The following is a 26,729-nucleotide window of genomic DNA, read 5'->3' on the forward strand; positions in this document are numbered from 1 at the left end:
TGAAAGAATAATATCCCCACTTTAATTTTTTTTTTTTTTTTTTTTTTTTTTTTTTTTTTTTTGTGGTACGCGGGCCTCTCACTGTTGTGGCCCAGCCGAACCCGTGTCCCCTGCATCGGCAGGTGGATTCTCAACGACTGCGCCACCAAGGAAGCCCACCCCACTTTAATTTTGTAACTTTTCTTTGGACATGAATTGTTTTCTCCTATTGTTTCTTTTTATGGCTTCAAAACTAACAAGTCTTCAAATATTTTTAAATAGACCTTTTTTCTAGTTAGTGAAGTTATGTTTCAAGAAAGTATGTTAATATAATTTAACTGTGCTGCATTACAGAAAACTGACTTAATATAGGAAAAAAGTTGAGAGAACCTACAGTAATCGATAGTTTAAAGGACCTTTATAACTTTCTCTTGAATATTTTCATATAGAAAATTAATCATCATGAATTCAATCATTAAAATGCCATTCAATATAACATCAATGGAATAATTTGGAAATATGGCTCACATTAGCTCAGAGCTCCATATTCAACTCCTAACATAAAAGGCAAATTTTAATTCCGTCTTTCAAAGGATGTAGCATGCTAAAGTGGAAGTAAAACAACCTGCCCTCCTGCCGATGCATTCCTCATCCCACCTAAATCAATGGTGAATAAATATTTAAATAAATTTAGCTTCAAATTTGCTGGCAGCCAGCATAAGGGAAAATTTTGATGTATTATATAATTCCTTTTCATCCAATGAAAAGAAGCACATGATTCATCTAGAAAATGGATTGAAAGGGAACAAAATAGTAACCTGCTCAAAGCACCCATCTGTCCAATGTGAAGACTCCAAGAGGAAGTTAATATATTTCTTGCAAGTAGAATTTTTCAGAAATGATCCAGCTAAAATATTAGCATTAATCTCTGCCACGGTTATTAATTAACATGTTTATTTTTATTAGTCTTAATTTCTTTTTGTTCTGTGCAAAGAGAATACTTGTTGCGGCCATACAACGCAGTGGGTATAAACATGAGCTTTGTAACCAGACACTCCTGTTTTTTAATCCCGAGAATTTAATCCTGGGAATTTGATTTACCTCTCTAAGGCTCAGTTTCCTCATCGGTGAAATGGATATAACAATACTACATATTCATGGATTTTTGTGAGGATTAAATGAAGCTGTTTTATAATGATTTAGCACAGTAACTAGCACATAATAAGGTTGCAATAAAATGGTGGCAAATTTCTTTTAATGTTTCCTTATAACAGTCATCTGAAAAGCTTCATTTTGTAGTATTTGAAGAAAACTAAAATATTACAATGGTTAAATGATATAGTGTATTCCAAAAATTACAGTCTGTTATATTTTTACAGAAATTTTAATTTATTTAGTTTCATAAACCTCACCAAAACTATTTTAACTTTTTCTTTTAATTCACCAATCCTCATTCTTCAATAATAACTATACATTTCAGTTTACAACTATCTTAACGTTAATTCTAAACAGAAATTTGGCTATACTGTAGAATTAACTATGACATTGCCAAGAGAGTATTAAATGTGAAGCATTTCTCTGTCAGTTGTAAAGTCTCTATTTAATCCAGAATTGAAATTCTTCATGTACATGCAAATAGATGAAATGTTGAAAAAGGACATTGCTATGAAGTTTATATTGTGATTTATTTTATAAAATTATTTATATTATGTTTCCTGTGAAAATAATCTCTAATGCAATGTAAGGAATGAAATAATGAGCAGAAATTGCCTAAATTTCTGAAATTCATGGAGAAAGACTTTAAAATTTATTATTGCATTTCAATTTTGGTTTCACCTGTTAACATCATAGCAACTACCCATAAGAAAAATGCATCAAATAGATCACATAATGGCATATTTGCAGAAAATCAGCATATAAGTCTATAGACAAAATTGATGAAATGGAATCTAAATTCTTCACTATTTTATGCTGGAACATTATTGTATGGAATTTTTCTAATGGGACCATATCCAAGTTGTAGCATTAACAGATGGGATCCTGTTGGGGTTGCACATTTTTAGTTATTTAGGACTTTAGTAAACAGTGATTTTATCCAGTATGTGATTGGAACAGATGTGATCTTATCAGGGTTCCACTTTTTTTCAAGGGCATAAAATTGCCATGATTAGCTGTACAGTGCTGGAGTTTACTTTCTGTGGTTTTAGAACCAGTCCTTTTTAGCCAGAATTTGCCCTTGGGTTCTAAAACATCATAATAGGGAGTTAATGTCTTATTCTCTATTAATCCCATTAAATCCTTTAATATTAGAGCATGTGTTGCTTTATAGCATTAACTAGTGTCTTGCACTCAACAGTATTTTCACAGTTTATGACACTGCTTAGGGCATTAACAAACAGCTGTTTGAATTAAATGAGCAGTTAAGGACCCTGTTCATTAACCCAAAAGTTTCATGTATTTTTAATTCCTTAAATCTAATGGTATCATCACCCTCCAGGAAATCTATCTTTGATTATAATTTGCTCTGGCCACTATTGGTTATGGGGGAAAGTATTATTGTTTTTGAATATGAGTCATATCAGGTTGGGTATCTCTAATGAATCTTGACTATCTCATAACAGTTTCATTCTTATGGGATATAAAACTTTCAAAGTTGTTTACGGCAGTAGTGTTAAGATTTTCTCCACTTTTGGTTACTGATGACTTCATTTAGCTAATGTAAAGAGGCAGTTGGAACAGAATTATTTGCATTTGAAATGGCGCAATCAGAGATTTGTGACTGACTCATTTACAAAAAAAGAAAATTGTATTTGGACAGTAACAGATTATGTGATGCAGTCCGTGGCACAGATCAAAATGTTAGTCACTGATTTTCTCCATGTAGAGAGGTCATGGCTTCCAAGGCTTCATTTGGGACTTTGCCTTCTTTGCGATTACGGTCAGGAACATCTTGATTCAATAGTTTGAAGTGAAGTAATTAAATAAGAGGGAAATTAAAAATTAATATGTCTAGTAGTCTAAATAAGCTAGACTACTAGACATATTAAGGATGGGATTCTTGATTCATTTCTATACCTTGATGCCCTAGTGACACCCCACGTAGTTCAGGGCCTTAGCAGGAGCTCAGTGTTTGGGGGAGAATTATTGGATGTTTCATTAAGAAATTTTTACCTATTGGGTAAAACTCTTCTAGGTTTCCCACAAATCGTCATATAAATTGACCTTCAATTAACTCTTTAAGTTTTCTCTATGGGGTCTGTGGATCTTTGATAAATGAATTCAGTTCACAGGTGTTTACTAATTAGAAAGCATTATAAAAATTATATAGTGGGACATGATTTTACTATTTTAAGAATCATTTTTATTTTTTTCTCACTTCAAATGCCAAGGATCAACAGTTTCAAAGTCTAGATGAGATGCTATTTGTGTAAGAACTGAAAGGAATGGGGTAAATGAATGAGTGGTTTGTTAAGAGAAATAGAAACTCTCTTTTCCTATTAATCACCAGCCACTGAATCCACATTCCTCTCACATTAAGTGTGGGACAGACTTAACAAGGAGCTGGATTCCAGGCCTGGAAGTTTTTTCTAAATTAGTCTGTGTAGGCTTGGAATTCATAGCTGCCCTATTTTCATCCATGTTGGACGCTGTAGGGCACCTTTTAAAAATGCCCTGTAGCTCCTCCACTTTGCCTCATGATATCTCTGTGGGCCTCAGCCCCTCTCCTCCAAGCCCTTCCTCCAGAGCCCATGGCTGAGGGTAGTTCAGATAACATTCGAAGCAGATAGGGTGGTTTGAGGTGTCCTCCACAACCTTGACTACTCAATTTGTAGACTGCATCAGAGATTTCATTTTTCTCTCTACTGTGAAAAATGCAAAGTAATCAGTTAAAAAGATCATGCTGTTGTGGGGATTTGGTCTTTAAGAATGAAATCTAGAAATGCTTCTGAACTCTAACAGGCAGCATAATTTTATCTAAACCAGAATCTCTAACGCTGCTTAGATATACTGCCATCTGTAGTGTTACGATGAGAGGGATGTTTATATTTAAGGAGTTCACAGAGAATCCATCATTTCAGATAAATGAATGCCAAAAAAATTATTTTTTAAATAACTGAAAAGGAAGATTTCAACATGTAGAGGTAAAGAAGTTTAAAATAAAAACAACTTTACTGTATACATATAGTAAATGTATTATATATTTTATAAATATTAGTATATGTTAAATTAAATATGTATTTAGTATATGTATAGTAAACATTTTATACATCATATGTATTATATATATATATATATATATATATATATATATATATATATACACACACACACATATGTATATGATAAACAGTGCTTAGAAGGAGAGTTTATTAGTCAATATTCTGGTTTCCTGTCAGCACTATCGGGGCTCCATCCATCTCTACAGCCATCATCCAAACCAAGCCACCATTATCATTTGCTTGAACTATTGCATTAGCCTCCAGTTGGTTGCTGCGTTCATGTTTGTCCCCTGTTGACCTGGCGCTGTTTCTTATAAAGCAGTCTGCATGAACTTAAGCCACAAAAAAACCCAAAAAACAAAAAAATTCCTCTCTCATCTTTCAGTGCTGAACTTATTTCATTGGCTTTCTTGGGCTTTTAGCAACATTTTAATAGAGTTTTTATCTAAAATTCTTTTTTTCTTTTAATTTTCTTTTCTTTTTTTCTTTCTCTTTCTTTCTTTTATATGTACAGCAGGTTCTTATTAGTTATCTATTTTATACATATTGGTGTATATATGTCAATTGGGAGATTGGGATTAACATAATCTAAAACTCTTAATGTGGCCTTTCTGACCCAGCCACTGTCCACCTCCCCATCCATATCGTAGGCCGTTATCCATCTAGTTCAGTGGAATCCAGGCACATTCAGCTTCTTCTAGCTATTCAGTTGTGTCAGGCTGTCACCTCAGAGCATTGACACAGGCTTGCCGCCCCCTCTCCTGGGGACCTCCTCCCAGCCTCAGGTCTCTGTTTTAAAGTCACATGCTCAGAGAAGCCTTCCCAGACTCGGTCTAAAGCAGGTGCCTCTTTTCAGATTTCTGTTCCTCCTTTCACCTTTCCTCCATAGTGCTCATTGCATTACCGACCATACAGCTATTTGAGTAATTTATTGTTATATTTTTCCCCAATGGAGGTAAGATCTTATTTTCTTCACCACTGGATAACCAGCACCTAGCAGCCAGAGGAGGCACTCAATAAATAGTTTCAAGTAAATGGATGAACTCTGCAGTTTTTAACTTAAGGACATAAAATGACATTTTTAAGGAAAGATTTTGCACCACTTAATTTTTTGATAAATGATCAAGCATATGAGGGGTAATTTAGGTATTTGCTAAGATTATAGTCAGTACTCTATTGTTATTGTTGAGCTGTCCTTTAAAACCAATTAAGTAGTAATGATTGTGCTTCCTCTTGCTAGAAATGTAGTCTTCATTAAAATATTTTGCTTGATTGGTATCAACTGTGGTTTTATCATTTAAGTATCCCTTAAATGTTGTAACAGCTAGTTTTATTCTGGTCTGAAGTACATTATATTATGCAAGATCTTGGACAAAATGAGAGATTGCAGTGATTCTGTAGATTACACATACAGGATGAAAAATTGAGGCCTGCCAGCTTGGGAGTATAAACTGAGAAATAGATGCCAATTGATGTCCTAGGCATTGCCAAGAACAGAAAAACTATCCCGACAACAGGTGTTGAACGTTAGTGTCGACACCAGCATCAAGCAAATATGTGCAGGTGGAGGCAAGAGGGCCCAGCTGACTATAAGGTATGAACCAAGGTAACCCCGAGGATTTACATCAGACTTTGGCAGATCCTGAACCCAATGCAGATGCTCACTGATATCCTATTTTATTGTTTTACCTGTATGCATGAAGCTTTGAATACATAAATATTTAGTACACTGTGTCGATGTTTTGATGATAAAATAGCAAATTCTGACACAGCCTTTGTGGAGAAAAGCAAATAATAGGTTGATTGGGTAACTGCCCACTTAAGGGAAATGTTCTTTTGCAAGTCTTATTATCAATTGTTTCAGAAATATCGTTCACTAAATCACTACTTGCAAAAAGTTGAATTAAGTTGAATGAAAAAAAGGCACAATTTGTATATCTGAAAAGAGAGAGGGAAAAGGGGAAAGCTAGAAAGCAATTAACCTAAAGTTAGATATAATTACTCACAAATGTTCTTGAAAAACTAATATTGGAAACCAGAAATGATCATTTAAAAGCCCTTTGGGAAAGATTGTGCAGTACTGGCTATTTATTGGCACCATCATAATGAGCAGTGTAAAACTCATCTTTCCGTTCCCTTATACATCAGGATCTGCAGGAAGAGATCCCCATGGCCCGAGAGTCAGGACTTGCAGGTCCTGGGCTGTAGGGTTCACCAGCAGCCATCAGACTGACACTTGTTATCAATGAGATGCTGCTGTAAAACCATAGTGCATTGTAGTTTGTTGGAGGTTAGTAGCACTTGTTAATTTGATCAAGGCTGAAGTTTACGGAGGATAAAGTAAACAATGCAAACTGCAGACACCATCAGTTTCCTATGGGCAGTGAAGTGTAGTCTGTTCCATTTACACTTCACAACAACATCTGATGGGCTTTGTCAGTGCTGCACAGAGTAATTAAACCTGAAATCAATAGCAGGCATTTGTCATGTTTACAGCCGCTCTTTCTGCTGGGTTAAACTCATCAGTTTAGTGCCGTTCTGTTTTACTGCAGAGACACGCTCCATTATTTCTTCAGGTACAGTTGAGATATTCAGTTACATGCCCAATAGTTTGAATACGACATTAAGATTAAAAGGGACAGGCAAATGGACAGTTTTCGTAATTTATTTCCTGATTTTCTTAACCAGTGTTGGATTTCCATTTCCTTCAACATTTTTATGAAACCCTTTGTGGCCCAAGATAATATATTCCCTTAGCTCCCAAACTGGCAAAGTCTCATCTCAAATTTTATGGAATTTGACACCAGCTATAACTATACACAAGGATTGCTGACAGGTTCTTATTTGAAAAGAGTGAAGAACATCTAAGATTCAAAGTTGTTGCCTTATTGGAAGTAAATTGTTCTTTTCCGTTTTTAATTAAGGATTCTTCAGAAATTTTCTTTTAGGTCAGTTTTTAAAGTCTTCATCCTTCATATTTTTGTCACTTTTGCTTTTTTTTTTTTCAATTTCTTAATCTTTCAGATAATGTAGTTAGAGCATGCTGGTTTTTACAGTAAGAGAATTTGCAGTTAAATGGTAAACTTGAATTCGACATGTATATTTGAAGGAAGCTGAAAAGCGCGCCTTGTTTAGAGTGTTTCAGTCACTTACTGAAGATGCTTATAACCCACATTTTATGCAAATAAACTTAAGTATCTTACCTCTTCATAGAATATTACTGTCTTGGTACATCCAAACAAGTAGGATTATTGTAAGAATGAATCTTACTGTAAATTAGTTGTATATGAAACCATTGTACTTTTATGCTTTTTACATTAATTTTTAAAAAATATTTCAATATACCACTTTCCCTCTCAAATGTATTTATTGAAATTATATCCAAGTGGACTGATTACATATTTTATGCTAACTTTAAAAAAAAAATCATGGAACTAATTTGACTAAGCTCATCTTGATCTCTAGACAGGATAAACATAACTAATTGATATTTGGATTGGAAGTGACTTAAATATGGTAATTCGTTTCTATATGCCAAATTGTCATTAGAATTCTAGTCATTTAATTTAAGTGGCACTCCAAATCCTTATAGGAATCCACATTTTTGGTAAACATAATAACTAAAAACAGTGATTGTATCACTCACAGAAGTATAACATTTAGAGAGTTTTTACATAAATTATTTTCAAACAAAATTGTTAAAATGGGATGTTTGTGGCTTTCTGCAAGCTGTGTAGCAGTCATTCAAGGGTTCTGTACCTGGGGCAGAATTTAGAGAGTCTACATTTTTTTGTCTTTTAGGTAGGACATAGAATGTCCTCAAGACTCTGTTAATTTCCTTTTGAGCAAGGTCTTGGCTTTTTTTATCATATATATCAGAAATCAAAAATATCATGGGCATCACCCTCTGTCTCCCACATAGGCTCCTATAGCGTGTCATAACTCAACAATTTCAAAATCATTTACACACCTCAAAAGAGGGAATGAACTTGCTAAGATCTCATCCTGGTCAGTGATTTCCTAATACCTTTAATAAATTAATGTACTTTTTCTCAGCATATTAGTTCATATTTTTGAAAAACACATTATTTTTCCTGAGAATTCTGTTCCCAAAGATTTTGAGTGAGAATTGAATTAAAATTCCACAACGATATAACAATTAAAAGGATAATAATTCTCAGACATAATTCTGATAATTATTTGGAAAGTTTTGTCCTAGTAATCAAAATAAAATTCTAATGTAGATTACAGTAAATATGCTTAGTTAAGCCTTCTAAGTGTCAACTATGAGGAAAGTGAAACTTAAGAACTATACTCAAAATAATGTTTCTGTGCTACCCTGTGTATTTACAGCTAAGTTTTTAGAGACTGGGATACTTATTTTAGCTCACAGAGCATCTGGTTTTGCTGAACTCAAACTTTAGCAGGGGATTTTAGTTCTCTGTGTTCCAATAAACCTAAAATGGAAGTTATTCCCACAATGTCTATGAGATATCTAATTAAGAATGTGATAGATTGTTTGAAGGACTGTTTCATAGTACGTTGAAACTCAACTGAAAGAAGACAGTAAAGTCACCTAAAAATCACCTCAGAATAGTAACATAATTAGGCTTGTTGAAGAGCTAAGCATATGCCATTCATTAGCTGTAGTCACTCAGAGGGGGTCCACTCAACTTCTCTAGCTCAATAACAGACTCTAGAAATGAGGTAAGTCTAAAAAATAGAATTCAACGCCAGCTCCATTGTTGCTCACTTATTGTCCATGGCTGTTAGTTTTTAATTCCTCAGAAAAATATGATCTCATATATGAAGGAATGAAAAGTTGTCTTTGTTTAGCTTCTCTGGACAGTAGGATTACCTTTACATAAATCATCTCATTTTGCTAACACAGCATTTTGCATGTTATGAAGGCAAAATAAATATGAAAGGTAATGAAAATCCTGCACCAGTAATTTCAAGTTTGTCGTACCTTTTGTCTTCCCCCAAGATCAGATATCAGTGTTTCTGGTCTTATATTCCAAACCCCAGGGCAGCAGTTAATCAATAAAATATTTTTGAGAAGCCCATGTCCATGCCACAAACTTCCTCCAAATTCAGGTCAACTTCCGTTTTAGTCATCCCCAGGGAGCAGAGTAACATGAATAATTCTTAGGCATTCTTAGCCAAAGTAGCAAAATCTGTACTGTCATACCTTTTATACAAGGGGGATTGGTTCCAGGACCCGCCATGTATACCAAAATCCAGGGATGCTCAAGTCCTGTCATAGGTCCTCTACATCTGCAGGTTCCACATCTGCATATTCAAGATGCATATTCATGCATCTTGTAGTACTATAGTATTTATTGAAAAAAATCTGCATATAAGTGGACCTGAGCACTTCAAACCCCTGTTGTTCAAGAGTCCACTGTATAGTACTTTAAAGTATACAAGATACTTTCATATTTATTTTTCTCATCTGATGCTCGCAACTCTGCAATGTAGATTCCTGAACTATAGAAGAGATGAGATAAGTGATGCTTAGAGAGGTTAAGTGATTTTCCCAGGATTATGATACTCCTAGTGGCAGCACCTAGTCTCAAGCTTGGGTCTTCCAATTCTGATTCTGGTGATTGTTGCAGTATCTTGCTACATTCCAAAACAGCCTATGGCAGGCAGAATTCTAAGATGGCCCCTATATTAGTTGGGGATCAACCAGAAAAGCAGAACCAGTAGGATATCTATATGTATGTCTGTGTCTGTGTCTGAATCTATATATCTATATCTATATCATCTATCTATGTATATGTATTTATTTATTCATTTATTACAAGGAACTGGCTTTTGCTTTTATGGAGACTCGCTAAGTAAATCCAAAATCTGTACGGTGGTAATCAGGAAAGAGAAATTGTGGGCCAGCTGGAACCCTGGGGGCTCAAACTGAAGCTGTTGCACACAGGGGGGCTTTCTTCTCTCTGTCTGTCTGTCTCTGTATGTCTGTCTTCTGCCAGTCACTTCCCACCCCCTCCCTGCCATTTCCAAGTCCTTTCAAATGAATAAATCAAACTCACCCAGATTATCTAGGATTACTGCCTTACTCAAGGTCAACTGATTAAAGGATTAAATCACATTTGCAAAATCCCTTCATAGCAACACCTAGATTAATGTCTGATTGAATAACTGGAGAATGAAGCCTAGCCAAGTTGACAAATCAAAAAAGCTATCACAGTCCACTCTTTGTCAGTTAGGCACCCAACATATCTCTCTGTACTGTACTTAATCTCCAAAGGAAAAAACAAATCATATTCCCACCTATAATGATACAATTATCCTGCTTACATCTGAAGGTATGCTCCTTCCCTAGAAGAGGATACAAAGGGTTATATTTACTTTTCTTTGATATCCTGTAACTGAAATCCTGGGATAATACAGTTATCTATCATGTTAAATGCTTAGAGGATAAGAGAGAAAAGAAACCAAAAATATTGGGGCAATATATATGCAAACATAATTAGCATCCAAATAAGGAGGACAAGCTCATAGCTATTGAAGTCTTAATTTCTGCAACTGGTCACTTGGTCATAGATGGGGTTTATAGCTATCTTCTTTCACTACTCATTTCATATTCCTTTGTTCTTAGCAAGCACCTCGGCAAGTCATGGTTCTTTGCCTGGTGGGTTGACCCAAACCTTCGTTTCTAAAGAGTTTGGGCCATTGCAGTCCTGCCTGAATTGAGTTGTGATAATTTTCAACTGACTTTAATCATAGGACATGGGAGTAATAAGAGATGCCTCCAGCTTCTAGCCAGCAATGAAGAGTCTCTTGTCAAAACCCGTCTTACACTTCAAATCTCCCAGGAAAAGCCCAGTGTCTTTTAAGGAATCACTTAATAAGGTCAGATTCACCCAGGATAATACTGCCCTAGTCTCGAGATGAGAACTCAGTCCAACCACACCTTGAATGTGGAACACTGAGCAGAGAACCCAGCTAGGACATGCCTGGACTTCTGGCCTACAGAACTGTGAGGTGATAAATGCATGTGGTTTTAAGCTGCTAAATTTGTGGCAGTTTGTTGTGCAGCAATACAAAACTAATCCAGAGCTACTCTCTTAACTACCCAAAATGTACGTCTACAAGATTAATTGAGATCAGATCTACCTTAGACTTTTCAACTAGTCTTTGGATTCTTGATTTTTCCTTCCAAAGCAGAGGATCTTGACAGCATTGGATTGGAGTATGTTTAGCCACCAGAGTTATGACCCGAATCTCCCAAATTTCCCAGGAGCCCCTAGAGGGAATTTGAGCCCTAAAGCCACTTCTGAGGTAGCTTAGCTTTGCAGACACCCCCCTGGCTTTGGAATCTGCCTGGCATAACCTAGGGTAATGATTCATAAGTCCTAATAGTCCCAGTGATGAGTAACTTAAATGTGAAAATTCTTTGAATAGTAACTATGAGAAAATATTAGGAACATTGTGTGGTAACATTTTCTATTTAAAAACTTTTGAGCTGAAAACTATCTCAGATTTCATTTGGCATTAATTTAATCAAACTAAACTAAGAGTTTTAGAATTCATCTCATTTGCAATAATGTCGTCATTTATGCTGTGACTACTTAGAATGCACTTATCCTAAAGGATAGCTGTTAGCAGAAATCGAAAGGATTTCCTCTGAAAGGAAATGTACCTGGACCAGTGTGGAACCACTGATCCCTTGAAAGTATATAAAAGTGCAGCAGGAACCCATCTGGGGTCTATAATGAACTGTGAACTGATTGTCAGCAATGGGGTGCTGTTGTAGAAAAAAAAGTACACAAATGTGGCCTTATAGAGATATGCGTAGAGAGAAATACAGTCTCTGTCCAATGACTACTAAAATTTATGTCAGAATTCTATTGTAGGCTCCACAGCTGAAGACAAATTCAAGATTTTGGAAGTTTTTCACAGATTATGGTGATCAGAGTTTGAGAAATAGGAGCTTTAAAACTTAGTATTGTTTCTAAAGGAAGAAAAAGGATGTTGAAAACTGACTTTTTCATAGGCTTCTTTTGCAATAAACTGTAATAAATTCTGGATATAGTACATTGCAATAAAGCAAATTATAAAAATAGTTAGGACTATATTGAAACATGATGCTTTTACTAGGATTTGTAAACATTAACGCTTTTACATTTTCCAGATATGAAGACACTGGGACTAAGTCATTCAGTAGTATCAGGGACTAGGATGAATTGGAAACATACTATCATCCTAAAGGCATTTAAATTTAATTTAAATATTAAATTTAAATATTTTAACCAGTAACTGCATCTCTATTTCATTTAGCACACATATTGCCAAGTTTGTGATTCAGGAATTTGACAAAAGATAGTTGAACATGATAAAGAGCTATTTGCCTCAGACTCTGCTTTTGGATTTTCTGAGGACTCCTTTAACTTAGGAACACATTAGTAAGTATAGTTATGAACCATTAATTATTAAATGATTAATAACCATTGACTGGTTAGTAACCATTAGTAACCATTTCCAGATTCACAGCATCTAATCTCCATTGCATATTCTCCTTCTCACTTACTGGGCCCTCTTCCTTCCAGTCCCCAGACTACCTTTTTCTGTATTCTTGGGCTTCTGTTTGGTGGTTTGGATCACCAGGGTCCTTCCTGGACAGCATTCCCAGGACGGAGGCAGAACACTGTGCTGCAGACATTCTCTGACACTTGGACTTTTCCTCCTTCTTCATCCTTCTCACCTCACCTATAAAAGAGAGAAGGGATCCTCCAGTCCTTTCCTCATGCAGGTTTACATCTTTTTTGTCTGAAAGTAAACCAGCCTCTTCTTCATTTGAGTAGCAAAGACGAGGTTGGGTGGGGAGCTGTCATAGAACATTTGCTGCACTCATTTCTCTTCTGTGTCAATCTCCCATGATAGTTCAAAGTCCACGTCCATTCTCTTTCCTCCACCCCACCCCCACCCCGTGGAAGCTACTAAATATTGCCTGTAACGATCTTGGCTCAGTTTTATGACAAAGGGACTAACACCAAAATTTGAACCATTCTGAATTTTTCATTTCTACCTGACATCGCTAATGACCTTTGATCACCAGCCTGGGAAGAATTTGAATCAATGACATTAACATGAAGAATTCAGCATTCCTTTAGCGAGGCCTTGAATTTTAACTTTTATATATACATATGTATATGGAACCATGCAACTTCTGTAACTTAGTCAAGTAGTATCCCTGTGTTCAGTCCAAAAGGCTCTCAAATAGTAGCCTGTGCCAGATGTTTCTGAGGGAGTAAAACATATAAATGTACCTAATTTTGCACAACTACACAATAGGTAGACATTTCTTTCTCACCCCAGCTGGTGATCAGTTTATGCCCTGAAGCTTGGAGATTTATAGCCCTTGTAATTTTATCCTAAACAGAGTAATTGCAGATGCTCTTCCATTGCTATAATTTTAATTAGTGATGAAGACTTTACCAAGATGTTGAATTTCAAGGTAATGAATTTCATCTGGGTAAGATCTAGTAGGTAGTTGTGACCATTTTAAGATCTCTAGTATCCTCACAAATTATTTTCTTATTAATTTCAAAGTTTTTATTTATTGGGGATTATTATTATCTCAGCTTATTCTAAATTTATTTAAGGAATGGCATGCCACTGACAAGTCACTAAGCCTCTTTCCAAAAACATCAAAGTCCCACAAAAGAAATATACACATTATTACTTCAAAAATAAATGCGTTTAACATATGAAGGATTATTGATTTTTAACAGATAGTTTGCACAAAATAACCCAGTGTACACAAGTGTATAAAATAATTTTCTTAAAGTTTTAGTATTCAGGGAAGGGAAGATAAATTATAATTTCTTTGTGGTTTCCTTTCAGCAGAATTTTAATCTTTTTGAATGTGGGATTTCTTTTGTTATTTGATATTCCATGGGGAATTAAAAAGAAATGCTTAGGTAGAGTTGGATTTTAAGGGATTTTTGTACAAACAAGTCTCATCAAAGAGCATGACCTTATTTTTGTAAAAGAAAAAAAAAATTTAATACCCTTTGTTTTTATAAATAAAAATTGGTTTATTTATCTCAGTCAATTAACACCATGAGTCATTTCATTTATAGGTGTGCCTTTTAATCACTATGGGTTTCCTTTGATGTTCATGTTTTCCCTCTGTGGAAAGTGCAGGAATCGCTCTACCATCTTCTGTTTGTCCTGGCCATAAGTACACGTGGAGGGTATAGAACAATCACCAAAACAAATGGAGCGATAATAATAGGGAAGACGTTGGGAGCCCAAGTGCTGATCTTGTTCCCCCAATTCATATGATGAACCCGGCATTAAAGCTAACTGGCTATGAAAGTTAACAAAGTGAAACTTGCAGTAGATAGCCAGTGCCGCTCTGCTGCTGTGTACTCTCCTACTGCTGAGTGCTTCACTTCCTCTTTCAGAAAAACATAATCTATCCCAGAGTTCCATCACCATGCTACCTAATAAATGAATAAGAAGTTATATAGCTGGAAAATAAAGGAGAAAGAAAACTCCAAAAGGAAATTAATTTTTTCAGATGAAATCTAACTTATGAATATAATTAGCAGGCTTAAATTGGACACCATCATCTAGCTTCTATTCTGAATTGTATTTCACTCATTCTTCTTTGGTAGCATAAAGGTTGAAAATACGAAATGTAACATACAACATTATCTAACAAAGTTGGGCAGAGAATCTGGTCAGCAGTCCATTTTCCCTCTTTGGAAAACTGGAAAGAGACCGACTGTGCTTGTATTGATCTGAGTGTGTTTAGGCCAGAGAGTTCACTATAAGAAGCTATATTTAGATGAAACCCATATAAAAATTGTGATTCTTTTTCTTATCAAAACATTGATATAAGGAGGACCAGGCTTATTAAATTTCGATGTATAATTTATGAATTTTTGAATGCAGAATAGATAATTTGTTATATTTAACACAACAGTTTGATAAAGACTCATCAACTTGTAACTTTCTCATTTGTCAGTTTTGGTAAATTTGGATAGCTTTGGGGAAGAAAATCAGCAGACAAAGCTTGCTTTAATATTCAAGAAAAATAAAAGTACTAGGAAGAAGATTGTTACATATCTCATTATTACTTTATTAAATAGAATTATAGTGAACTGTATACTAGTAATTGACCATTTGCCCTTTATATTAATAGTCCTTCTTTGTAGTTTACCATGCATTTTCACTTCTACCAGTTATTTAATCTTTATAGCCACCATGTTAAGCAGGCAGAGCAAATTTTATTATTCTCATAAATGAAGGGTAATAGTAATACACAGCTAGTACACAATAGATTCTGACCTGTTATTCCCATTATATCTTACCGCTGTTCTCTTATTAATTGTGTTTCAATAAATGGTTATTTTTAAAAATAATCCATGGAGGAAAATAGAATGTGAAAAAGTAATTAATAACATGCAAAATTGGGTAGGGGAATATTTGACCTACCTACCCAAAATCAAAATAAACAATTTCTAACCTTAAAAAAATTAATATACTTTATCACATTAACAATAAAAGGAAGAAATGGATCAAATAATTATATCAATAGATACAGAAAAAGCCTTTTGTGAAATTCAAAAGCCATTCATGATAACTTTCAGAAAACTAGAAATAGAAAATAACTTTCTTAACATGATAAAAGACGGCTTTAGAAGCTGCAATCATTGGAAAACATTATATGTTCATAGAAAGTTCAAATGACTCTACAGATAAACTGATAAATTTTTGAATTTGAGGGAGTCAGTGGATATAGAATAAATAAAAATTCATAGTATTTCTATAAACTGGCCCCAAATAACTAGAAAATAAAATCTTAAAATGGATACTGTTTATAATTGAACAACTAAACATCAAATGCCTAGGTATATATCCACCATAAGAAGTATAAGCATTCTCCATAGAAAACTACAAAACATTTTTGAGAAAAATCAAAGAAATTCTAAATATATGGAGTGATCTACTAAGTTTATGAATTATGAATCTACTAAATTTATGAAATTCAATATTTTGAAGAATGTGAATTCTCTCCAAGCCGACTTATACATGTAATGGAATCAAAATAAAAAACTTAAATGGAATTTCTGGAAGTTGATGCATGAGAATTCTGAAATGTATAAGGAAATGCAAAGAGTCAAGTATAGTGAATACAGACTTGAAGAGGGCCAAAGTTGGGAAATCATCCTACCTGTTATCCAGATTTACAATAAGTTCATGGTATAAGAAAGTGCACTATTAGTAGATATATCAGTGAACAACAAGACAGAATAGAGGTTCCAAAAACAGACTTAGAATATAAACATGGCCTCTTGATTTATAAGAAGCTGCCACCAAAATAGTGTAAAAAAGAATGTATTGGAAAATAATTGGTGCTGAATCAAACTTAAATGATGCATGATCGATTCGATATCTATACTTAAAAGGAGAACCTTGACCTTTTATTTCACAACATATATACAAATCAATTCCACCTATACTACAGATGTAAATGTGGAAGTTATATAAAGCTTTTAAAGAAAAACATATGAGAACATCTGAGTTATTCTAGTATTGCCAGAGATGCTTTAAATAGGACACAAGAACAAGTCATGAAAGAAAAAGTTCATAAACTTTTTTAAAGTTAAGAACTTCCATTCATCAAAGGACACCATCAAAGAATGAAAAGACAAGCCACAGCTTAGAAAAAAATACGTAACGATACATATATCCAACAAAGTACTCTCATCTACAATAAATGAGGAACCCCTAACAAAACAATAAACTCAGGCAACCTAATTGAGAAAAACTGGCGAAAGACTTGAAAATCACTTCACAAAAGGGACTATACAAGAGGGCAATAAATACGAAAAGACATTCAATAGAATTAATAATCATAGAAATGAAAGTTAAAACCACTATGACTTGTCTCTACACACTTTTCTATAGGGCTAAAATTTAAAAGTATAGATAACAATGTAGACCAATAGGAACTCTCATATCTCAGGTGGGAAGGTAAATTTGTAAAGGTAAATTTTAAAAGTAAATATTTTTAAAATATTGACACCATCAACTAAAGTTGGACATATGCATATATGATTCCACTTCTAGATGTCGCTCATTAGTGCACATGTGCACCAAAATATGTTAATATTTTGTAAAATATGTTAATAACAGCTTTATTCATAGTAGTTTTCCCACAGAAATTCATCAACAGTAGAATGGATAAATTGCAGCTTATTCACAGAATGGAGTAATATATAGCAATATAGTGAAATGAAGTGTTGCCACACAAAAAATATGAATAAATCCAACAAAATTAATATTAAGCAAAATATGACAGACTGAAGAGAATATGTAGCTTGGAATTATAATTATATGAAGATCAAAACTTGTATGTTGAGAGTGTTTGTTATTGACTAGGAATGGATGTGAGAGAATCTTCTGGTGTGAGGATATTTTTTTCTATATTTTCATCTAGGTGGTGGTTATGTAGGGGTATTCATGTATAAAAATTAATCAATTCTTATATAATTATGTATGTTGTACCTCAAATAAAAAGGTGAAAAGTAAACCAATGGAATTAATATAGACCTTAATGAATAGAAAACACACTTACCACAACCATTTTATAAAGAATATACACCAATTGCAAAAATTTTGCATTTTTTTAACAAAATTCGATTAAGGTGAATCTTTTATGTATATTCTGGATTTAAAAGAGTACAATAAAATTTCTTTAAAAATATTATCATTCAGATGTTTCAGCAATTTTGAAAAGTTTATTCTCCTTGTATCACGTATGTAGGTATAAAATTGTACATTTATCTCAGAAACCCAGCAATCTTTATATTTGCAATAGTTGGTTAATATTCCTGAAAGTTTAAAAAATTATTCACCCAACAATGTCTCAGCCTATCAAAAGTTATAATGTGGGTGTTATAGCAATCGCCATATTTGAATCATTTGTACCTACATGTGACACTGAAAGAAGGGACAGACTGGCCCCAGCTGCCACTGTAATGAAGAACAAACCCATGACTGTGCCATTACCACACTGACTTACAGCTCAGAAATTAACGTGCAGAAGTAGCCCAGAACAGCTTCTGTTGTTCAACACAAGTCCTTGATAACAGACAGGGATGTCTTTTTTATATGCTGTGTTTTGTTCTTATTTTTTATAATTTTCCCTAGCACAAATAATGTCTCTTAACATAAAGGTTTTATATATATATATATATATATATATATATATATATATATATACACACACACATATATACGTGCATATATATATAATTTTTAATAATTCAACCAGAATTTTTCAAAACATACAAACATTTTTTCAAAACCATTAGCATGATCAGCTATCAGCAGACAAGTTAATCATTTAAAAATGATTAACTAGAGAGACTTTTGTACTTAACAGAATAAGACTTTCATAATATAATCAACTTTATATTTAATCTTGAGGAAGAAACAACTATCAAAATTTTCTTACTAATATAATAATAAACCTTTAAAATATAATTGAAAAATGATCAAGTGAATTAATAAACTTGTTTCAAAATAAAGATGATAGTTTATCTGTTACAGTTAACATATGCAGAAATTTAGATGGGAACTCATGGCATAGTCTATGTAATGTTTAGAATTAATTTTTCAGTTGTTATTGACATGCTATGTTACTTTACATACTGATAGAAAACAAATGTTTTATACAAAATACATGATTTATTTAATAGTTTCTAAGATTTATTTGTTAATGTAGTTGTTGCAAAGAAACTGCAGTGTTTGATTTTCCATCATTAAACTATTAGTTTTTATGCAACATATTAATTTTGATATACCTAACATAATACTTGTCACCATATTAGTTTTATGTTGCTGCCATAATAAATAACTGCAAACTTAGAAGCTTGAAAGAACACTATGTTATTATCTTACAGTTCTGTATGTCAGAAGTTTTGTTTTTTTTAAACATCTTTATTTGAGTATAATTGCTTTATAATGGTGTGTTAGTTTCTGCTTTATAACAAAGTGAATCAGTTATACATATACATATGTTCCCATATCTCTTCCCTCTTGCGTCTCCCTCCCTCCCAACCTCCCTATCCCACCCTGCTAGGTGGCCACAAAGCACCGAGCTGATCTCCCTGTGCCATGCGGCTGCTTCCCACTAGCTGTCTATTTTACGTTTGGTAGTGTATGTATGTCCATGCCACTCTCTCACTTCGTCCCAGCTTACCCTTCCCCCTCCCCATATCCTCAAGTCCATTCTCTAGTAGGTCTGTGTCTTTATTCCTGTCTTACCGCTAGGTTCTTCATGACCTTTTTTTTTTTTTTTCTTAGATTCCATATATATGTGTTAGCATACGGTATTTGTTTTTCTCTTTCTGACTTACTTCACTCTGTATGACAGACTCTAGGTCCATCCACCTCACTAAAAATAACTCAATTTCATTTATTTTTATGGCAAGTAATATTCCATTGTATATATGTGCCACATCTTCTTTATCCATTCATCTGATGTTGGACACTTAGGTTGCTTCCATGTCCTGGCTATTGTAAATAGAGCTGCAATGAACATTTTGGTACATAACTCTTTTTGAATTATGGTTTTCTCAGGGTATATGCCTAGTAGTGGGATTGCTCAGTCATATGGTAGTTCTATTTGTAGATTTTTAAGGAACCTCCATACTGTTTTCCATAGTGGTTGTAGGTTTGTTTTTTTTTTTTTTTTTTTTTTTTTTTTTTTTTTTTTTTGTGGTACTCGGGCCTCTCACTGCTGTGGCCTCTCCCGTTGTGGAGCACAAGCTCCGGAAGCACAGGCCCAGCGGCCATGGCCCACGGGCCCAGACGCTCCACGGCACGTGGGATCCTCCCAGACCGGGGAACGAACCTGCATCCCCTGCATCAGCAGGCGGACTCCCAACCACTGCGCCACCAGGGAAGCCCCTCATTGTAGTTTTGATTTGCATTTCTCTAATGATTAATGACGTTGATCATTCTTTCATGTGTTTGTTGGTAATCTGTATATCTTCTTTGGAGAAATATCTATTTAGGTCTTCTGCCCATTTTTGGATTGGGTTTTTTATTGTTGTTATTGAGCTGCCTGAGTTGCTAATAAATTTTGGAGATTAATCCTTTGTCAGTTGCTTCATTTGCAAATATTTTCTCCCATTCTGAGGGTTGTCTTTTGGTCTTGTTTATGGTATCCTTTGCTATGAAAAAGCTTTTAAGTTTCATTAGGTCCCATTTGTTTATTTTTGTTTTTATTTCCATTTCTCTAGGAGGTGGGTCAAAAAGGATCTTGCTGTGATTTATGTCATAGAGTGTTCTGCCTATGTTTTCCTCTAAGAGTTTGAGAGTTTCTGGCCTTACATTTAGATCTTTAATCCATTTTGAGCTTATTTTTGTGTATGGTGTTAGGGAGTGTTCTAATCTCATACTTTTACATATACCTGTCCAGTTTTCCCAGCACCACTTATTGAAGAGGCTGTCTTTTCTCCACTCTATATTCTTGCCTCCTTTAGCAAAGGTAAGGTGACCATATGTGTATGGGTTTATCTTTGGGCTTTCTATCCTGTTCCATTGATCTATATTTCTGTTTTGGTGCCAGTACCATACTGTCTTGATTACTGTAGCTTTGTAGTGTAGTCTGAAGTCAAGGAGCCTGATTCCTCCAGCTCCATTTTTCATTCTCAAGATTGCTTTGGCTATTCGGGGTCTTTTGTGTTTCCATACAAATTGTGAAATTTTTTGTTCTAGTTCTGTGAAAAATGCCAGTGGTAGTTTGATAGGGATTGCATTGAATCTGTAGATTGCTTTGTGTAGTAGAGTCATTTTCACATTGTTGATTCTTCCAATCCAAGAACATGGTATATCTCTCCACCTATTTGTATCATCTTTAATTTCTTTCTTCAGTGTCTTCTAGTTTTCTGCATACAAGTCTGTTGTCTCCTTAGGTAGGTTTATTCCTAGATATTTTATTCTTTTTGTTGCAGTGGTAAATGGGAGTGTTTTCTTAATTTCTCTTTCAGATTTTTCATCATTAGTGTATAAGAATGCCAGAGATTTCTATGCATTAATTTTGTATCCCGCTACTTTACCAAATTCATTGATTAGCTCTAGTAGTTTTCTGGTAGCATCTTTGGGATTCTCTATGTATAGTATCATGTCATCTGCAAACAGTGACACCTTTACTTCTTCTTTTCCTATTTGGATTCCTTTTATTTCTTTTTCTTCTCTGATTGCTGTGGCTAAAACTTCCCAAGCTGTGTTGAATAAGAGTGGTGAGAGTGGGGAACCTTGTCTTGTTCCTGATCTTAGTGGAAATGGTTTCAGTTTTTCACCATTGAGGATGATTTTGGCTGTGGGTTTGTCATATATGGCCTTTATTATGTTGAGGAAAGGTCCCTCTATGCCTACTTTCTGCAGGGTTTTTATGATAAATGGGTGTTGAATTTTGTCAAAATCTTTCTCTGAATCTATTGAGATGATCTCACCTGATTAAAATCCAGTTGTCGGCAGGGCTGTGTTCTCTTCTGGAGGCTGGAAAGAGGCACCTGTTTCAGATTGTCAGCAAAGCTCAGTTCCTTGTGGCTGTGGGAACTAGGCCCTATTTGCTTTCCGGCCGAGGGCAGAGGGCCATTTCTGCCTTTTTGAGGCTGTCTGCATTTCTTGGCTTGTAGCCTCCTCCTTCCATCTTCAAAGGGGAAAAGGAAATGGGTCTCAAGTCTCTCTCTCTCACTTCAAATTTCTCCTGCTTCTTCCTTCACGTCCTCTGAACTTTAGTCAGGAAAAGATTTTCCACTTTGAAGAATTCATGTGATTAGAGAGTCACACCTATATAATACAGAATAATCTTTTCATCTCAAGATCTGTATCTTTACTCACATCTGCAAAGTCCCCTCTGCTACGAGGAGGAGCATATTCATAAGTTTTCGGGATTGGAGCTTCAATAGTCATCCATGAACCCCCAAGGAGACACCTTCTGAAAGGCTGATTTGATCACTGATGCCTGGAAGAATGGAGCCCTGCGTGGACTTCAGATAGCTTCCATGAGTATCATTTTATTCAAAATCACTTTCATGAGTTTCTCCATTTGAGTGGTTCTAAATTTCAGTACCTAACTGCATATGAACAGGTTTCCACATAAGGGCTATCCTCAGGTCAGTCATTACTCTGAGATCAAAGAAAGGTAACAACTGAAGATTTTACCACTGAAGATTTCTATAGTGGATGTAGCATCTGATTCCAGGAGGCTTTCTCTTTCTTCCTTTGTTCCTTCCTTCCATTTTTCCTTTTCTTCTTTTTGGAAAAAAAAAAATTGAAAGAAAGAAACTTTCATGAGGAAGAAAAGTTGATCTGACATTGGCAAGTGTATAGGGTTAGGGAATGGCACTTGTTATGACCTGGGACAAAGTAAGGATGAATCCTACGAAACTGTGTAGCCTTGCCTATCTCATCTGAAGAGAGTGAGGTATATAAAGTGTTGTATTGATTTAAAACATGTATCACTCTTTCATATTTAAGTAATTGAAATACACAGGAAATTTATTACTGCTTTTTTCAAAATGGTTTGGGCTAAGGTAATGTGAATGCTGCTTTTGTTCTTTTTCAGTTCTTGTAAATTGCTCATATCAGTCTGCAACCATGAAGATCCTCTGTAATTAAAAAAAAAAAATCAGCTGTAGTTATTTCGTGTGAAACTGTTTTACTACTTTTAAATTTTAATCTCCTGAGTTGTGAGAACACAGCTTAGCAAAGTGTATAAAGGCAGCAAAGCAGGTAGTTTAGATTTCTGTTAGTCTTCCAAGGAAAACCTACAAGTAAACTGGAATACAACACTGAGAGATTATACAGTGAAATGCTTTTGCAAACTAGGATTAAAAGAACTGGAAACCTTATTATTTTTCTCAGTCAATACGTAAACGGGTAAATTCCTTTGTTTTTATGTTGTAAAGATTAATTGTGAATGTTCATCTACAGAATAAAAAACACATAAAATGCCATCCATGTATAATACTCTGAAAAGTTCACTCATATAAGAATAGTTGGCAGAAGTAGATACTTAAGTGAAAATAAAAGCCATCAATGTTCAGTCCACCCATTTTTTTCTGTGTCAGTACCTCTGTGTTCAACAAGACATGAGTATTATGCAACTTCACTCATTTATTCATTCATTCAATAATGTTGACTGAGATACTACTATGTACCAAGCACTGGGGCAAAAATTAATAAGGCATTGGGACTTCCCTGGCAGTCCAGTGGTTAAGACTCCGAGCTTCTGCTGCAGGAGTCACCGTTTCCGTCCCTGGTCAGGGAACTAAAATCCCACAAGTTGTGCGGCACAGCCAAAAAAAAAAAAAAATAAGGCATAGAAAGTTCATAGAAGTGATGAAATTAATACAAATATAATAACTATAATAAAACATGGTGATTGCAGTGACAGAGATATACATGGTATATAATACACTATATAGTACTGACTGTGCCTTACTTGTGCCAGTTTTCCAAGAAAAGTTGCAAATGCTAATCTTCACACATTTCACCACATAACAGTACATATATACAGTATTTACTATTAATGAACTAGGAATTACTTAATAACAAATACTGTATTACAAATGCCAGGTTTATTGTTTCTGTGTCCTGCATCGCTTCTAAAGAGATTTCAGCTTGTTCTACCTTTTTTTCATTCTCTGGCTTTTTCATATCTGTCAAAAGATTAAAACTATAAAACTGTGTATCTCTCTGTGTGTATAATTGTATTTGTCATATACTTTACTTACTTACACAAAATTATCACATTGATGCTCTTGTACCTTCGTGCTAAGCTGACATGGCATATTGATACAAAAACCTAAAATATCTCTAATCAGCCTTTCCAGATAGACCAACAGTTTTAAGTTTCATTCACTTTTTCACCATCACTATCCAAATTAGTATCTAGACAACATCAAAGAAAAAAAGGCAGCCATAAAATGAATTACACATATACATCTCACTCTCTTCTATTGTATTGGATTTTCATAAAGTGTCTTATTTTGTGTGAAAAAATAAGTAAGTCACTCAGAATTTCCAAAACGTTTTCCTTCTTTGAGAGGCTTCTGTTTCCATACCATAATGCAGAAAGAAAGAAGTGGCTTTGAAAGATTAGTAATTTGAGGAAAGGATGGGAAGGGAAGACGGTGTCTTCAGGAGGGAAGTGTGATAACAAGACCTTAGACAGTTGAACGATTTCATGCTTAACAAAGATAACAAGGAGGAAGCAAAAAGAAGAAAAGAGGAATAAATACGTTGAGGAAAAGCAAAAATGAAAAGAGAAAAAGAAGGCATAGAGAGAAACAACCATGAATTTGGTACATAATTATAATGACATATTTCTTTATGCCTTCATTTACTTTGGCCATGACTAGATGATGTACAGAATAAATCTTAGGGTTGTGGCCCCTGGGGAACCTATTGTTGCAGAGATGTATTTCCAGAGTTGTTTGATGTTTGATTTATCTTATTTTAAGGGTTTTTCATTAAACCCCTGGAAAAACCTGGAAGATCTAAGAACCCAACCACTTAATCATTTTAAGAGTGTCATTGCTGACTATATAGAATTTACATATCCTCAAGGTGTTAACTCTTAATTTATTTTGTCCCTCCACCCTTAATTCCTAATTCCTGTTTCTCTCTGACTCCCATTGCTACTTTCCCTCATGAGCTGAGTTATGCAATATTTATCATTCTGTGTCTTCTCCACTGAGCACCATATTTTAAAGATCACTGTGTCGCATGTTGTGTATCTAGTGTATTTCTTTTAATCACTTTACAGTCTTTCATGGTAGGTGACTACCACATTTTACTTAGCCATTCTGCAAAAGAATGTCCCCTACAAAATTAAACTTCCACTTGGCAACATAAAGTTAATCCTGGACCCCCAAAACGGAAGTTGCAGGAGTGGAAAAATTAACAGACCTCTAGCTTCCTGTAATGCAAGAGCTGCATGAACCACATTTAATTAAAGAATGTGTAGGGTAAATAAATCTGGGCATTGTTTATGGTGTCTTAATAGATCTGACAACTCTCTGCAAAGTTACTCTGTTTTGAGAGTGCTTAAAAAGCTTATGAGCATCTCAATTAATTTTTTTAAGGACTTGGAGACGTATTTGAACTCTTAATTGGCTGTCTCCTTGGTGCGTGCCTCTGCTGGAAAATAAAGAAATTGCTTTCCAGCAGTCTTTCTTTATGCGGGATCATAAGTACAGCCCAAGTAGATCTTAAATGAGAGATCTAAATTGGAACTTTGTTTTGCATGATACTTGTATGTTAACTTAGGGTCTAAAGCAGGGGTCAGCAAGGATTTTGTGTAAAGGGAAAGACAATAAATAGTTTAGGCTTTGGGGTCCACTTAGCCTGTATTGCAGCTATTTAACTCTGCCACTGCAGTGGAGAACAACCACAGACAGTGTATAAACGAATGGGTGTGTCGGTGCTCCAGTAACTTTTATTTACAAAAGCAGGTAGTGGGCTGGAATCAGCTGGACAGCCATAGTTTCATGATCCCTGTTCTAGAATATGAGTTTTCCCATACTGGGATGTAGTTATCTGGGGAAGTAGACATGTCTAAAGATAAGCCTCTACAGAAAATTGCCTTAGGTATTTTAAATGCTATTTCTACTTGAGAATCTTTACAAGGTTTGGACAGCGCCCCAGTGTGGACCACATCTGGTAGTTAGAGATGCTCATGATCTTTTATTTCTCAGTAAGAGGAATATCTGAGAGGAACAAAAGAAAAAAAAAAAACATTGGTGATCATTCTATCCATAGGATATTTTATTAGGCTGCAAATATTTGCGTACGTTTCATATTTGGCACCTCTGGGTCAATGAGTCTAACGTTTTCTGACTGTATTCCCAAGGAAAAGACACTGAGGTGCATTTTTTTTAATTTTAAAGGATGCTTTTTTATGAGCATCCAGTTTCTTTTGAAAGACTGATGTAATTCTATAGAGTATTCAGAAATGAGAGCATTTACACATATCAATCTGGAATCTTGAGGGCCCTGTAATTCACATTCACGATTAGGAAGTGACGTAGTCCCAAGAGGGAGTTAGGCTGAAATCAGATTGGACCCTCACCTTATTGCTGCTTTCTTCTTAAGCAGCCTTGGACAAGAAATTGACTTTCCTGGCCTCCATTTTCTCATTGTCAATGTTAGAATTTTTTAAAATTTTCTATTCCTTAAGGACTTGCAGCAAATTGTTAATACTATCTCTGGGGTATAAAACTGACTGTGGTTATTGCAACGAGGGGTTTCAATTTTCTACTTCATGTACCTCTCTTTTATTTGGGTGTACTATAATCAGCATGCATCATTTTATATCAAATAGATTTTTTAAAGAAATATTTAAATTCTACCAGAATTTATACCATAACATGGATGTGGCAAAGAAATTGGCATTAAATATAAAAAGAAATTTTCAAGATTAAACATTTTTTACAAATATCAGGTGAGATCAGGCTACCTGACTACATCAAT

General features: G+C 34.8%; 1 protein-coding gene across 1 annotated transcript in view; it reads left to right on the top strand.

Annotated features, from left to right (window-relative positions):
* CCDC178 (coiled-coil domain containing 178) overlaps positions 1-26,729 on the top strand; it is a 383,416-nt gene that overhangs the window by 199,694 nt on the left and 156,993 nt on the right. The window lies entirely within an intron of this gene.

Source organism: Kogia breviceps, chromosome 15, assembly GCF_026419965.1.
Source record: "Kogia breviceps isolate mKogBre1 chromosome 15, mKogBre1 haplotype 1, whole genome shotgun sequence".
Classification (NCBI taxonomy): Eukaryota; Metazoa; Chordata; class Mammalia; order Artiodactyla; family Physeteridae; genus Kogia; species Kogia breviceps.